We start from the raw sequence: 14235 nt of genomic DNA on the forward strand, positions 1-14235 counted from the left end.
TCTTTGATTAGAAAGACAGGTGTCGGTCACTGGCCACGTTCCTTTCTTCCCCTGCCTTACCATGGACATAATGGCTGGAGTGGCAGCCTTTTTGACACCATAAGCAAAAGACAAGAATCACAGAGATGTTAATCCTTTAAAAAAACAAAAAAGGGGGGGGTGCCTGGGTGGCTCAGTGGGTTAAGCCGCTGCCTTCAGCTCAGGTCATGATCTCAGGGTCCTGGGATTGAGCCCCGCATCGGGCTCTCTGCTCAGCGGGGAGCCTGCTTCCCCCTTTCTCTCTCTGCCTGCCTCTCTGCCTACTTTGTGATCTCTCTCTGTCAAATAAATAAATAAAATCTTAAGGAAAAAAAAAAAGCATTTAAGTAGTCTCTACCCTGCACATGGGGCTCGAACTCACAACCCTGAGATCAGCTTTGCACAGTGGCAGTATTGTAGCCAATGAGGTTTATCCAAGGCGCGATTATTGCTAATTGAAAACAACCCTGAGATCAAGAGTCACACACTCTTCAGACTGAACCCATCAGGCACCCCCAAGAGATGTTGATCCTGTTATTACTTGAGTCACCAAACCAATGCCAGGAACCACCTACGTCCAGACTTTTATGCTGAGTTCATTAAGTATCTTTGCTTTTTTTTTTTTTTTTTTAAAGTATCTTCACTCTTGAACCATACATTGTTTGTCAGTGGTGGGGAGGAGCTTCTGTTACTTCCCTGATAAAAACATTTCTAACTGATGAAAACCTCCCAGGAAGTCACTTTCCCTTCTCTCTGGATTCCTCCTCAGGATATCAGACTGGATCATATGCCCTTTCCAGAAGCAACTGCCCTCAAGTGGAACAGAATTCCCCTTAGGCCAAGGGGGTGACTCTTGAGGTATGGGGGTCACCTTTCCCTGAGACAAATGGATGCAAGGAAGAAAAACGGTAGTGGTGGGGGGAGATGTGGCACTTTTAGAAAGGAAGAGGCGAGCACGGCTGCTGGGGAGGCTGCCAGCAGGGCCCCATGTGTGCCATTAGCTCAATTTTGGGACTGGGGAGGGGGTAGCAATCTGTGCCTCACCTACATGTACCTGTAGCCCATTCAGGCTGCTCTAGGGCTCTGCTGGAATCCTGCTGTGTGCAGAGGTGGCTAAATACCCCACCTGCGAGGCAATAAGGTCATCGAAACCACTAATGGACAGTTAGTTCATGAGCGACACCTCTCTCAGTGAGGTCAAAGAAATGTAGATTTTTTTCGTCCCCCTTAAAGCAGAAATAAACTTTCCTCTATTTATGAATAGATTACACTAGTTCATCAATTCCATGGGGCAGGGGTACAATTTTCTTGTTTTCTACTTCATCCCCAATCCCTAGCAACTGAGAAGACATGCTGAACAGGACAGAACCTTTCCACAGACCTTAGAGAACTGCCTTCGCTCTGACAGCAACCCACTGACTGGGGGTTAGGATAACTCCGTCTGCCACCATCTGACCTAACTATACTAACAGCTGCTCCGTATTTCCCCGCCTCGGCCCCAGGATGACAAGCCGAGACTGGTCTACAGCCGGAGCTGGTGAACCCATTCGGTTCTCAGGAATCATCTCTTTCTTTCTGGGGCTTCCCAGATCACCTCTTTACCCTTGTTCAGCCCTGGGACCCAATATCTGAAGTCTCTACTTCCTTCCCTTGCAAAATGGGGGGGGGGTGCAGGAGGAAGAAGACTTGTGCCCCTCGCTGACGTTCCAGCTCATTTTCCGCTGCAGTGTTTCAAAGACCACCAGCAGTGACTCAGTATCGTCCTCTCAGTAGCTGGGGTATAATTAGTCCGGACCCAAGGACCTGATTTCAAGAAGCCAGGTGCCCATTTGCAAACTCTGCTACCCACCTTGCACCAGCTAAGATCTAGTTCCTCCCTGGCGGGGATCGGTCATGCACACTCTTCTCCGCCAGGTCTGAAAGGCAAGGGGCCGGTCGCCCGACGGGCTTCCGCCTTCCCTGTGGCCCCCACCTCAGCAGCCCTCGCTCAGCTCCGTGACAGCTGGCTTGCTTTCTTTCATCTTCCTGCTCCGAGCAGAGCTCAAAGCTCCTTCTAATTGTCCCCGCTGGCAGGATTCTATTACGGTTGTTTATTTCCTCCATTATAAAAAGTCATATAAGCTCATTAAAGGAAATGTAGAAGATCCAACTAAGTAGGAAGACGAAGGGAGAGAAAAGCCTTCTGCCCCATTACCTAAACTCAAGCCTGGTTAATAAGTATCAGAAGCCCTTCTGACATGTCTCATTCACTTTGACGTGCCTCCTTTCTAGAATTTCCTAACCCCAGCTCAGGGTGAGAGAACAGAGCAAGAGAAGACAGGAGCAGAAAACTACAAAAACAACCAGAAAATGAGTAACGAAATGCCAATGAGTAAGTCACTATAGAATTTCCTTTTAAATCTGAGCTCTTGGGGTGCCTGGGTGGCTCAGTGGGTTGGGCCTCTGCCTTCGGCTCAGGTCCTGAACTTAGGGTCCTGGGATCCAGCCCTGTATCGGGCTCCCTGCCTAACTGCTCAGCAGGGGGCCTGTTTCCCCCTCCCCCTCTGCCTGCCTATCTGCTTACATGGGATCTGTGTCTGTCAAATCAATAAAATCTTTTTTTTTAAAAAAAGATTTATTGGGCGCCTGGGTGGCTCAGTGGGTTAAGCCGCTGCCTTCGGCTCAGGTCATGATCTCAGGGTCCTGGGATCGAGTCCCACATTGGGCTCTTTGCTCAGCCGGGAGCCTGCTTCCTCCTCTCTCTCTCTCTGCCTGCCTCTCTGTCTACTTGTGATCTCTCTCTGTCAAATAAATAAATAAAATTAAAAAAATAAATAAATAAAAATAAAAAAGATTTATTTATTTATTTACAGACAGAGATCACAAGTAGGCAGAGAGGCAGACAGAGAGAGAGGAGGAAGCAGGCTCCCTGCTGAGCAGAAAGCCCAATGTGGGGCTCGATCCCAGGACCCTGGGATCATGACCTGAGCCGGAAGCAGAGGCTTTAACCCACTGAGCCACCCAGGCGCCCCAAATCAATAAAATATTTAAAAAAATAAACAAATCTGAGTTCTAGCAGTGCTTGGCTGGCTCTGCTGTAGGAGCACGTGACTGGACCTCGGGGTCGTGGGTTCAAGTCCCACACTGGCTGTGGAGGTTACTTAAAGTAAATAAAAAACAATCTGAGCTCTACTTGTTAGTGTTTTGTACAGCGTTCAGAGAGTAATTCTAGAGGCGGTGGGAAGGTGCACAAAGATTTAATTCCCAGCAAGGAGTGTTGTGTTCTCTAGGACAGCTGCACGAACGGGTCGAGATGCCGGGACAAGGGCGTTCCTAGAAGTAGCTTGTGCAAGCGCAGAAAAGGTTTGAGAGGACACGTCCCTATTATTACAAAACATCTTATGGGTGTTCTTTGGGGAGAAGGGGGTGGAAATGGAGAAAGGGGTAGGCTTTCACTTTTTCCTTTATAGGCCTGAAGAAAGAGACTGATTTTTGCAGAGATCCTTTCCTTAATTTCTCCGTTTGTGAAGTTTCTACATCTTCTATGGAGAATATATGTTATTTTTAGAATCACAGAAGTGTAACAGAAGTGTTAGTGGATGAATGGTGTCCCCCCTGCCCCCCAAATTCATTAGTTGAAGTCCTAATCCCCAGCAGCTCAGAATATGACTGTATTTGGAGAGAGGATGTTTAAAGAGGCCATTAAGGTGATGTGAAGGTATTGGGGTAGGCCCTAATCCAATCTGACGAGGTCCCTATAGGAAGAGATTAGGACACACAGAAGGAAGACCATGTGAAGACACAGGCAGCTGTCTGCGAGCTAAGGAGAGAGGCCTCAGATGGAACTAATCCTGCCGACAACTTGATCTTGGACTTCTAGAGTCCAGAACGGTCAGAAAACAAATCGCTGCTGTTTGAACCATCCAGTCTGTGGTTCTTTGTTACAGCGGCCCGGCAAATGAAGACACGACGTAATTAAAAGGAAAGAAAGGCAAGCAGATACAAGTACTTGGTATTTCAAGTTTTCACACTGCAAGATTTTGCTGGTCATGAGAAACCCAGAGGTTCAGGAAGTCATCTGTAACTTTTTTTTTTTCTCCTTTTTGCAGCTACAATTTGAGCCTCAGCCTGTGGGGCCCGGAGAAACGGAGGATCCAACAGAGCCAAGGTGAGGCCTCTTGGTTCCAAACTGCCACCAGCCGCCACTTAATATACACACGCGCGCGCGCACACACACACAGGTTCACGGAGCCCGAAAACAGGTCTTTGTGATAATGGTCTTCAACAGAAAGCCTGGGGCTGGGCTGGGAAAGAGAAACGGAGGGGTCCACAAGGGTGGTTCTTGGCCAGAGAAGTTTGCAAAGAAGCAGACAGTGCAGGTCCGATCCAGGGGCCACTCGGACCCATCACATACTCTAGGTGGGTCCCAGGCCCCATGGGAAATTGAATGAAAATAAGCAACCTCTCCCTACAAAGATACACACACACAGATTTTTGCACATTAATTCAGTGGTTTGTGTCTTCTCCCTTCCCAACATCTGTGTATGCTAATTAAAAACCCCTGCTCTCGGGCGTCCAGGTGGCTCAGTCAGTTAAGTGTCCAACTCTTAATCTTGGCTCAGGTCTTGATCTCAGGACACGAGTTCAAGCCCCATGTTGGGCTCCATGCCCAGCATGAAAAAAAAAAAAAAAAAAAAAAAAAACCAACAAACGAAACACACCTTTGCTCTAGTTAAAAACAGAAAAAGTTAATTTCAGGAACACAAGTTTCAGTTGGAGTTCTGCTGTGCAAAACTGCCCTCCCCAACCCCGGCCCCCCCAGTTAGAGATAAGACTAACGGAAAGGTAAAAGGGCGGTCAGAGATAGCTTGGAAAGAAGCCAAGGAACCTGCACAAACATTTCCATGAAGCAGAACGGTGAAGGCTCCACGTGGCTCTAAATGCAACTTGCCTGACAGCAGCAGCGGCTGAAGAAGCATCTTTCCATGTAACGAGCACAGGAGAGGCGGCCCCAGCCGACAGTGTGGCCCTGGCTGTGTTTCCTCTCGAGCTGCAGCTCATCAGAGAGCAGAAAGATAGGTGGAACCAAGGTTCGGATGCAGAGGAAACTGGCCTGTAGGACGAGAAAGTGAAGTCATAAACACAAGACACCAGGGTTTAGGTGGACACATTCAAGGACTTTTGGGTGCTGTGGCGACAGGTCAGGCTTCGGACATTTGCACGGCTCTCTCCTACACTCTGAACGCCAGACAATGAAGGGGCAGAGAATAAAAACTTCTGGGCTGCACATTGGATGACTGGAAAAAACTTCTGCAAGAAGGTTCACTGCAGGGTTATCTATATTAGTGAAACACTGTCCTCAAATAGGGACCAGTGGGGTCGATGAGGGTGCGTTATTTGAAAAAGGATGCGGGAGGCTCCTGGGTGGCTCAGTGGGTTAAGCATGAACAGAGGGAGGGGCAGAGGGAGAAGTGGACCCCTCGCTGAGCAGGGAGCCCCATGCGGGACTCGATCTCAGGACCCCGGGATCATGACCTGAGCCAAAGGCAGATGCTCAACCCACTGAGCCACGGAGGCGCCCTGTTTGTTTGTATTTTAATAAAGAAATAAAATAAAATGCGGCTCCTAATATATTTACAACGACATCCGTGGCTTGCAGTGTGTGTTTACTAGACAGCGCTGGCCCAGGAGAACGCCTAGAACATAGGAGAGTCGTTGTAGCGACTCTCAGCGTTGAGTGCCTGGTGAACGGTAAGTGCTTATCGCACGGCCACTTTTGTTCCAGAAACTTCTCCCTGTGCCCTCTCTTGGCTCCACACGGCGGATCTCTGCCTGGAAGGCATTAGCTGTTTCCCTGCCTACCTTGTCATCTTCCTTCACCCAGTGAGAGCTCCCGGCCTTCCCTTTTAGCTTCCCCCTCTCTGGGACCTCTCTAGAGGCATCACCCCCACCGCCCCCCAATCACCCCCCCCACAATCTCACACCCTCACACCAACACATATGATTCAGGATTTCTGTGCAGGGACAAACTTTCTTGACATCAGTCCACTGTCCCCAACTGCTCCCAGCGGCTCTCGACCCCGAGCACCTCCTCTGCTCCACTGAGGTCACCTCATCTCGGGGCTATCATCCTTCTTGGTTTTCTCGTCAGGCCCCGCACGTCGGAAGCTCGATCCGTGCTGCTCAGACAGATGGCTCGTCGCCAGCAGGGGCTGCGGGCAGGCTGCCAAGAGGCTGCCCCACGCGGCCTTTACTCTGACAAATCCACTCCTGGGGCCCCGGGCTAGCCTCGGCCCAGCAGCTGGTGGAGAGGAGATCTGAGCCTCAGCTGCGAGCCTGGACTCCTCCAGCTCTCGGGAGACCAGCGCGGGCACCAGATGGCACATTTTCAATGCATTTAGCGGGGCGAGAACAGTTTTGTTTAGGAAAACATCTCGATCAGCCACTTTGGTTGAGGAAGGGGAGGGCGGGGCTGGGGACATGGCTGAAGGGACACGGTTAAACACACGAGGGACTAAAGAGCTTCACGGGCGTCTTCACAGGAGCCTGGGGAGAAGAGACCCCAAGAAGAGAGAAGACAGGGAAGGTCAGAGAAATGATATGAAGCGGGGGTTGCAATGCAAAACAAAATGGCGGGAGCCACAGCCCAGGATGAATTCCAGTGAGAAATTTCCAGTGGCAGGGACACCAAAGGACGGACGGATGGATGGATGGATCCCCCCCCCCTTTTTTAAAGATTTTATTTATTTATTTGACAGACAGAGATCACAAGTAGGCAGAGAGAGAGGCAGAGAGGGGGAAGTAGGCTCCCTGCTGAGCAGAGAGCCCGATGCGGGGCTTGATCCCAGGACCCTGAGATCATGACCTGAGCTGAAGGCAGAGGCTCAACCCACTCAGCCACCCAGGTGCTCCCTTTTCCCTTCTTTTTAAAAACAGTCGTCACCCTGGGGTGCCTGGGTGGCTTAGTGAGTTAAGCATCTGCCTTCGGCTCAGGTCATGATCCCACTGTCCTGGGATCAAGCCCCATGTCCCCCCTTGTTCAGCGGGGGAGTCTGCTTGAGGATTCTCTCCCTCCCCTCCCCCGCTGCCCCTCCCCAAGCTCATGCTCTAATAAATCAATAAATAAAATTAAAAAAAAAATAGTAGCCATCCTAAGATGTGTGAAGTGTGTCTCCCTAGTGACTGGTTATGTCGATCAACTTTTTATTTGATATTGGCCACTTATATATCATCTTTATTTTTTTTTTAAAGATTTTATTTATTTATCTGACAGACACAGATCACAAGTAGGCAGAGAGGCAGGCAGAGAGAGAGAGGAGGAAGCAGGCTCCCCGCTGAGCAGAGAGCCTGATGCGGGACTCGATCCCAGAACACTGAGATCATGACCTGAGCAAAGGGCAGAAACTTTAACCCACTGAGCCACCCAGGCACCTTATATAACATCTTTAAAAGGTGAAGGAGAATGGGAGGCTCAGGCTTCCAGTTATGGGATGAACAAGTCACAGGGATGAAAGGTACAGCACAAGGGCACAGAGTCAATGGAATCGTAGGAGCTTTGGCAGGGGACAGGCGGGAGCTACACTTGCATTGAGCCCAGGATAACATACAGAGCTCCTGAATCGCTACTTGTACAACTGAAACTAATGTGATATTGTTACATCGTGTGTCAACTACACTTCAATAAAAAAAGAAAGCTAGGGGCACCTGGGTGGCTCAGTGGGTTAAGCCTCTGCCTTCGGCTCAGGTCATGATCTCAGGGTCCTGGGATGGAGCCCTGCATCGGGCTCTCTGCTCTGCGGGGAGCCTACTTCTCCGTCTCTCTCTCTCTCTCTCTGTCTGCCTATCTCTCTGCCTACTTGTGATTTCTCTCTGTCAAATAAATAAATAAAATCTTAAAAAAAAAAAAAAAGAAGAAGCAGCAGCAGGCTTCCTGCTGAGCAGGGAGCCCGACAAGGGGCTTGATCCCAGGACCCTGGGATCATGACCTGAGCCGAAGGCAGACGCTTAACCAACTGAGCCACCCAGGTGTCCCACCTCTGTCCATTTTTTAACTGGTTGTTTCCCCAGTGTTGAGCTGTAGGAGTTACTTCTAGTTTTTGGTTATTAAGCCCCTATCAGATCTATGATCTCTAAATATTCTCTTCCATTCTGTGGGTTGCCTTTTCATTCTGTTAATTGTTTCCTTTTGTGATACAGACCTATTTATCTGTTTTTCCTTTTGTGGACTGTCACGTCCAGAAAATAATTACCAAATCCAAATCCAGAAAGGCATACACTTTTCTGTTATGTTTTAAGAGTTTTACCTCTTGTGTTTTTGATCCAGTTTGAGTTAATTTTTGTATATGGCGTGAGATAAGGGTCCACCTTTGTTCTCTTGTATGTGGATGTCCAATTCTTCCAGCACCGTTGATGGAAAAGACTATCCTTTCCCCACCGAGTAGTCTAGGCACTCTAGCTGAAGATCAACTACCCCACGCACGATGGCTTATTTGTGGGCTCTCTACTCTATCCCATCAGCTTATGGTCTGTCTTTATGCCAGTAACATGCTGCCTTGATTACTGTAACTTTTAAAAAAAAGATTTTATTTATTTGAGAGCAAGAGAGAGAAAGCACAGAGAGAGAGGGAGAGGGAGAAGCAGACTCCCGCTGAGCACAGAGACAGACACGGGGCTCCATCCCAGGATCCTGAGATCATGACCTGAGTCCAAGGCAGCCGCTCAACCGACTGAACCACCCAGGCGCCCCTGCAGTAACTTCTTGAAATTAGGAAGTGTGAGACCTCCAACTTTGTGCTTCTTTGTCAAAATTGTTTGGCTATTCAGGGTCCCTTGAGATTTCATATGAATTTTTTTTTTTAAAGATTTTATTTATTTATTTGACAGAGAGAGATCACAAGTAAGCAGAGAGGCAGGCAGAGAGAGGAGGAAGCAGGCTCCTGGTTGAGCAGAGAGCCCGATGCGGGGCTTGATCCCAAGAGCCTGGGATCATGACCTGAGCCGAAGGCAGAGGCATTAACCCACTGAGCCACCCAGGCGCCCCAAGGACCTTTCTTTTTTTAAAGAATTTCTTTTTTTTTTTTTTTTTTAGGGGCACCTGGATGGTCAGTTGGTTAAGTGTCTGCCTTTGGCTCAGTTGTGATCCCAGGGTCCCGGGATCCAGACCTGCGTGGGGCTCCCTGCTCAGCGGGGAGTCTCCCCTCTGACCCTCCTCCCTCTCTCTTATCTCTCTCTCCCAAATAAATAAATCTTTTTAAAATTTATGTATTATTATTATTTTTTAAGATTCTCTTTATTTGAGGGGCGCCTGGGTGGCTCAGTAGGTTAAGCCGCTGCCTTCGGCTCGGGTCATGATCTCAGGGTCCTGGGATCGAGTCCCGCATCGGGCTCTCTGCTCAGCGGGGAGCCTGTTTCCTCCTCTCTCTCTCTCTGCCTGCCTCTCTGCCTACTTGTGATCTCTCTCTGTCAAATAAATAAATAAAGTCTTAAAAAAAAAAAAAAGATTCTCTTTATTTGAGAGAGAGAGGGAATAAGCAGCGGGAGCGGGTTTTGGGGGGGGCACCCAGGTGCCCCAAATAAAATCTTACCAGAAAAAAAACTTTTTTTGAGAGAAAGAGAATGAACGAGCAGGGGGTGGGGACATGGAGAGGGAGAATCTCAAGCAAACTGTCTGCTGCCTGTGGAGCCCAATGTGGGGCTTGACCCCAGGACGCCAAGATCATGACCTGAGCCAAAATCAAGAGTCGGACACCTAACCAGCTGAGCCATTCCAGCACCCCGATACTACAGGCCTTGTAAGACCAGAATCTGTAATAGTTCATTTTGAGTGGCTTGTGTTCCTGCGAGATGGACTCCTCCTTTGCCCCACGCTGTACCGTACTGTGTGAGCGGGGATCTCCGAGGAGAGGCTTACTTCGAGTCTACGCTGGCTACACAGCGATGGGGGGAGCAGGGGCCCGGGACTGAGAGGCAGGGTCTCAGATCAGCAGCACAGGACTCTGGCCAGAGGTACTGGAAAGAGCCCTTCTGAACCCTGGGGGCAGCAAGGAGAATGCTGGGGGTCCCACTGCCTGTGGGACAGGAAAGAGAGGAGATTGGAGGAGACTGGGCCCTGACCGTAGAGGAAGGCCTGGCAGGCTCCGACCACAGCAAGGGGCTGTGGGTGAGGGGCGCCTCCCCGGCCAGGGGCCCTGCGCACACCCCTCCCTGGGTAGACACTGCCACCTTCTGGCTCTTTGTTGACCCACTGCCCCACCCCATTCCCAGAACCTTCTCCTGACCAGGAAACAAGAAAGGCAATGAGGTTTCCTTTACCTGCAAACAATCCTAGTCTCTGCAGCCCCACCTAGCAGCACCGGGCAGGTCCCAACCTTTCATCCTTTGGTCGCCTCCCAGGGATGGCTTAACACCCTCCCGGTTCTGCCTCCCCACAGAGAGTTTTCTGTGCCTTCATTTTCAGCAGATGAGGGGCAGGGCCTCACTGTGGAGAGCTCCGACCAGTGAGCCACTGGGATCCTTCTCCACTGTCGGTGGAGATGGTCGGTCGGTTGTTCTTGCTGGGAATCCCCAGCACCTCCTAACGATCATTGCCTCTTAGGCAGCCGGCGGGGATCCCTGTACCCAGTTAACCAGGTTCTCGAGTCAGTCAAGCTGCTTCTCTCCCTGCCCTTCTGCAGTTTGTTGCCTCTCTGTTACCTGAACTGTGAGCGCTTTCCTCCTGCCCAACCCTCCTCCCCAACTTGGCCCAAAGCCCTCTGCTTTGATGTTTCAAACTCAGGGCTGAAACTCGAACTCTCTCCCAGCGGGCACCGCCGGGAGACCCAGCTCTTCTCGACTTTCCATCTTCCCACTCTCAAGTCCCAGACAGGGACTTGAACTTGGGCTACCATGTTGACTGGCCTGGGAAGGCCCTTAGTTCCCTCAGACTCCGCAGAAGATGGGGGATGGGGAGCTGGTGGAGGGACCACATTCCATCCATCCTCACTGCTCATTCCCCGTAGACCCCCATCTGCTCCCTTTCCCTGGGCTTGAAGACCCTCTTAATCCATGTCTTCCTCGGCCCTTCTCCACAGGGCAGGCCTACTCACTGGGCACCTCCCGCAATACAGTTCCTCCTTCCTCTCCCCAACCCCTACCCCATAACACATGCTTCCCGCTAGAGGCTGGGGTACCGCCACGGTTCCCATGGAGATCAGACTGGAGACCAGTCTTCCAGAGGCCCAGGACCTCACAGCCTGAGGAGGAACAGACCACAGAAAGGCACTCACCTTCCTTTCCACCCCGTGTGTGCCTGTTAGATATTCTGGAAACAAGAGTGCTCATTCCTGGGGTCCTTACAGGCTGCTAAGGGCACCCTGAGGTTGTCTGTATCCCATGGATTTGACCTGGGACTTCTGAAGCTGCCCGAAGACATGAAGCCCAGCAGTACCGATATGCATCGGACCTTTTGTTCCCAAAGGGCTCTGCGGGGTGAACTTGAGCAAGGCTGGAATGCCCTTTCGTCCTGATGACTGTCCTGACCGTCAGACCTAGAAGGACGGGGTTCTGCTGACGCACCCCCACCTCCACTCCCTCTCTGAGGTTTGTGCAGGCCATTCCGTTCCCACCATAATGCTCTTTTCACAGTCAGCCTCCCTTAAAAGCCCTCAATGACTTCCCACCGATCCTGGAATAGTGGTAACCCTTCCCATGCCCTCAGGGCCCAGTGTGAACCCTGCTCACTGCTCTGGACTCACTCCCTTTGCAGATCTCCTGACTCACTGTACTCCAGGCTCACTGATCTTTTCGGGCCAGTGGCATCCCAAGTCAGCCTCGACCTCAGGGCTTTGCACTTGCTGTTCCTGCAGCTCATAACGGTCTTCAGCCTGATCTCCGCATGGCTGGCTCCTTGTCATGGGCCTTGTCGCTCGAGGCCTACCCAGTCTAGGGCAGATTCTCCTCTCCCTTGTGCCCTGTCCCTCCATCCTATTTTATTTTCTTCTCCACACAGATCCTTTTCTGACAGGGTCTTCTCCAAGGGTCAGTACCTAATTTTGTATTCTTTTCTTAAAAGGAGCCCCTTGCATTGGGTGACCCCACTGTACAAGCTTAAGGTCTCGCAGAACCTGAGTATGTCTGTAGCCAGAGCAAAGGACCAGGCTGCCTTGGGGACGTCCTGTGCCTGTCTCTGGCAAGGAGACAAAACTCAGCTTTCCCTCTGCCAGGCTATTTTGACAGGCCCCTGGCCTCCCTGTCTCCTCAGGCCTGGGTGCCAAGAGTAAGCCTGGCGCAGAAATCTTGGTAACAAGACTGGCCCTGGAGTCAACAGAGGGTAGGATGACCAGAGCTGCTGTTTGTCCTTCTCTTCCTGGAGGACCCCTGCCTTGACGCCCCTGAGAGACATAGATATTCTCAGTCAGCCCTACAGCACCAGACTGCTCAGCAGGGAGACACAGAATGGACTTGGCATGGAATCTTTCGTGCCTCCCCTTCCCGAATTTTTCTGCAAAGCTAAACCTTCAGTCTCCCACCTACCCCAGCTCTTACCAGTTTGGGCAAATATTTAGCAGACTCTCCCACTGCCTTGCCCTTAGCAGACCTGGCTAGTCGATCACAGAACTCTTTCCAGATGGGCTCCTGGGCAGCCACTACCCAGAGATCAGGGAGGAAACCTATTTGCCTCTTCATCAAAGTCAGATCTGAATTATTGAAGAAGGGGATGCATGGGGGGGCTCAGTTAATTAAGTGTCTGCCTTAGGCTCAGGTCATGATCTCAGGATCCTGGGATCGAGCCTCACTTCAGGCTCTCTGTTCAGCGGGGAGCCTGCCTCTCTGCCTACTTGTGATCTCTATCTATCAAAGAAACAAATAAAAATCTTAAAAAAATGAGAGAGAGATCATAGAAGAGGTGAATCTGTTTCAGAGGAAAAGGGCCAGTGCTTGCAATGAATTCCTCCATCTAGGCTAAGTCCAGGGAGGCCAATTCCAAGGACGTATTTTCTGTTTGATCAAGTAAGGGGAGACCTTGGGAGACCACAGCACCTTGGGGTACATCCCGCAACACAGTGGAAAGTCACTGGCCCAGAGCTGGAAGTCCTGTCCTGTTAGGGGCAAAACAATTCACTTCCTCATTCTGCACACGGGGTCACAGCTCGGGCTACTGGAGCAAATTACCATAGACTGGGTGGCTGAAAAAACAAATACTGAATCCTGACAGTTCGGAGCACTGGGAGCTCTAAGATCAAGGGGCTGGCTGATGCTGTGTCTGACGAGAGCTCTTTCCCAGGCTGCAGACCACTGACTTCTTGAACCTTCCCATAGTGGAAAGAAATCCCTCATTGCTTACTGGACAGCCACCATGAGCTGTCCTTAGAACCTCGAGACAGTGTCACCTCCTGGGGATGGAAGCACTAAGAAAGGAGATGACCAATGAGCCTGATGAGCTTACTGACCATAGACATAACCAGCTTCTGCAGAGAAGTCCAGAGAGAGGACTGCTAGGGGACTGTCCCACATACGCTTTACCTCTTACTTCGGGTGTGTCTTCAGTCACAGCCTTACAGCGCCAAACCGCCAGTTACAAGCCCCACCACTCCCCTGGGTGCCCCCAGCTATTCACCCCCCTCACTCTTCTACTCATCAGAAGGATTACATGCCACCAGGCAGCACCCAGCACAGTCCTCTCCTCCCTCCCCTCCCCCCAGTGCATGGCTCCTGCTGCCCGCCCTACCCTGTCATCATTCTCCTCTGTCATGGACGTCTTCATCCTCACCTCTACCAAAGCCTTTTCTTCAGAATCTAGATTTGCTAAGGATATTCCCAGTTTAAAACACCAACCAAGGAAAAGCTACACCCCCAACGCCCTCCTTCTGTCTAGCGTGTGCCTCCTGCATTCTCGCCCGGAGAGAGGTCTATACCCCCGGACCCCAGTCTTCTACCTCCCGGCCTTACTTCAACCCACTGTGGTTGGGTTCTTCCTTGTCCTGCTCTGGCTCCCTCACCCTCTGGTAAAGGAATTAAGAAAAGGCCCCTAACAAGATCACTGACGGTCTCAGGATCGCCCAGTCCAGGGGACACCTTTGATGTCCATCTACTCATTCAATGTGTAGCCTCCCCACTGCAAACCATCACCTGGACAGCTTGCACTTTCTGGGACAGCCCTCCTGGGCCCTCTCTTCCTCGGGAGCCCTGAGGTGCGGGCATCGCCCCAGGTCTCATCAGTGGTCCCTCCGCTGCCCCATTCCACAGCACACCCTCTCCCGA

At 50.9% G+C, this 14235-nt stretch overlaps 1 long non-coding RNA gene and 1 pseudogene across 1 annotated transcript; both read left to right on the forward strand.

Moving 5' to 3' along the window:
- The first annotated feature begins 412 nt into the window (after positions 1-412).
- Positions 413-495, forward strand: LOC123388134 (annotated as a pseudogene).
- Positions 496-679: 184 nt separating this feature from the next.
- On the forward strand, positions 680-5640 carry LOC106006949. The gene is made up of 3 exons (XR_001181322.2): positions 680-876; positions 2290-2389; positions 4107-5640. It is a non-coding gene; the product is annotated as an uncharacterized LOC106006949 (long non-coding RNA).
- The last annotated feature ends 8595 nt before the right edge of the window (positions 5641-14235 follow it).

Source organism: Mustela putorius, unplaced genomic scaffold (genome assembly GCF_011764305.1).
Source record: "Mustela putorius furo isolate JIRA1106 unplaced genomic scaffold, ASM1176430v1.1 tig00003875_pilon_pilon_pilon, whole genome shotgun sequence".
Classification (NCBI taxonomy): domain Eukaryota; kingdom Metazoa; phylum Chordata; class Mammalia; order Carnivora; family Mustelidae; genus Mustela; species Mustela putorius.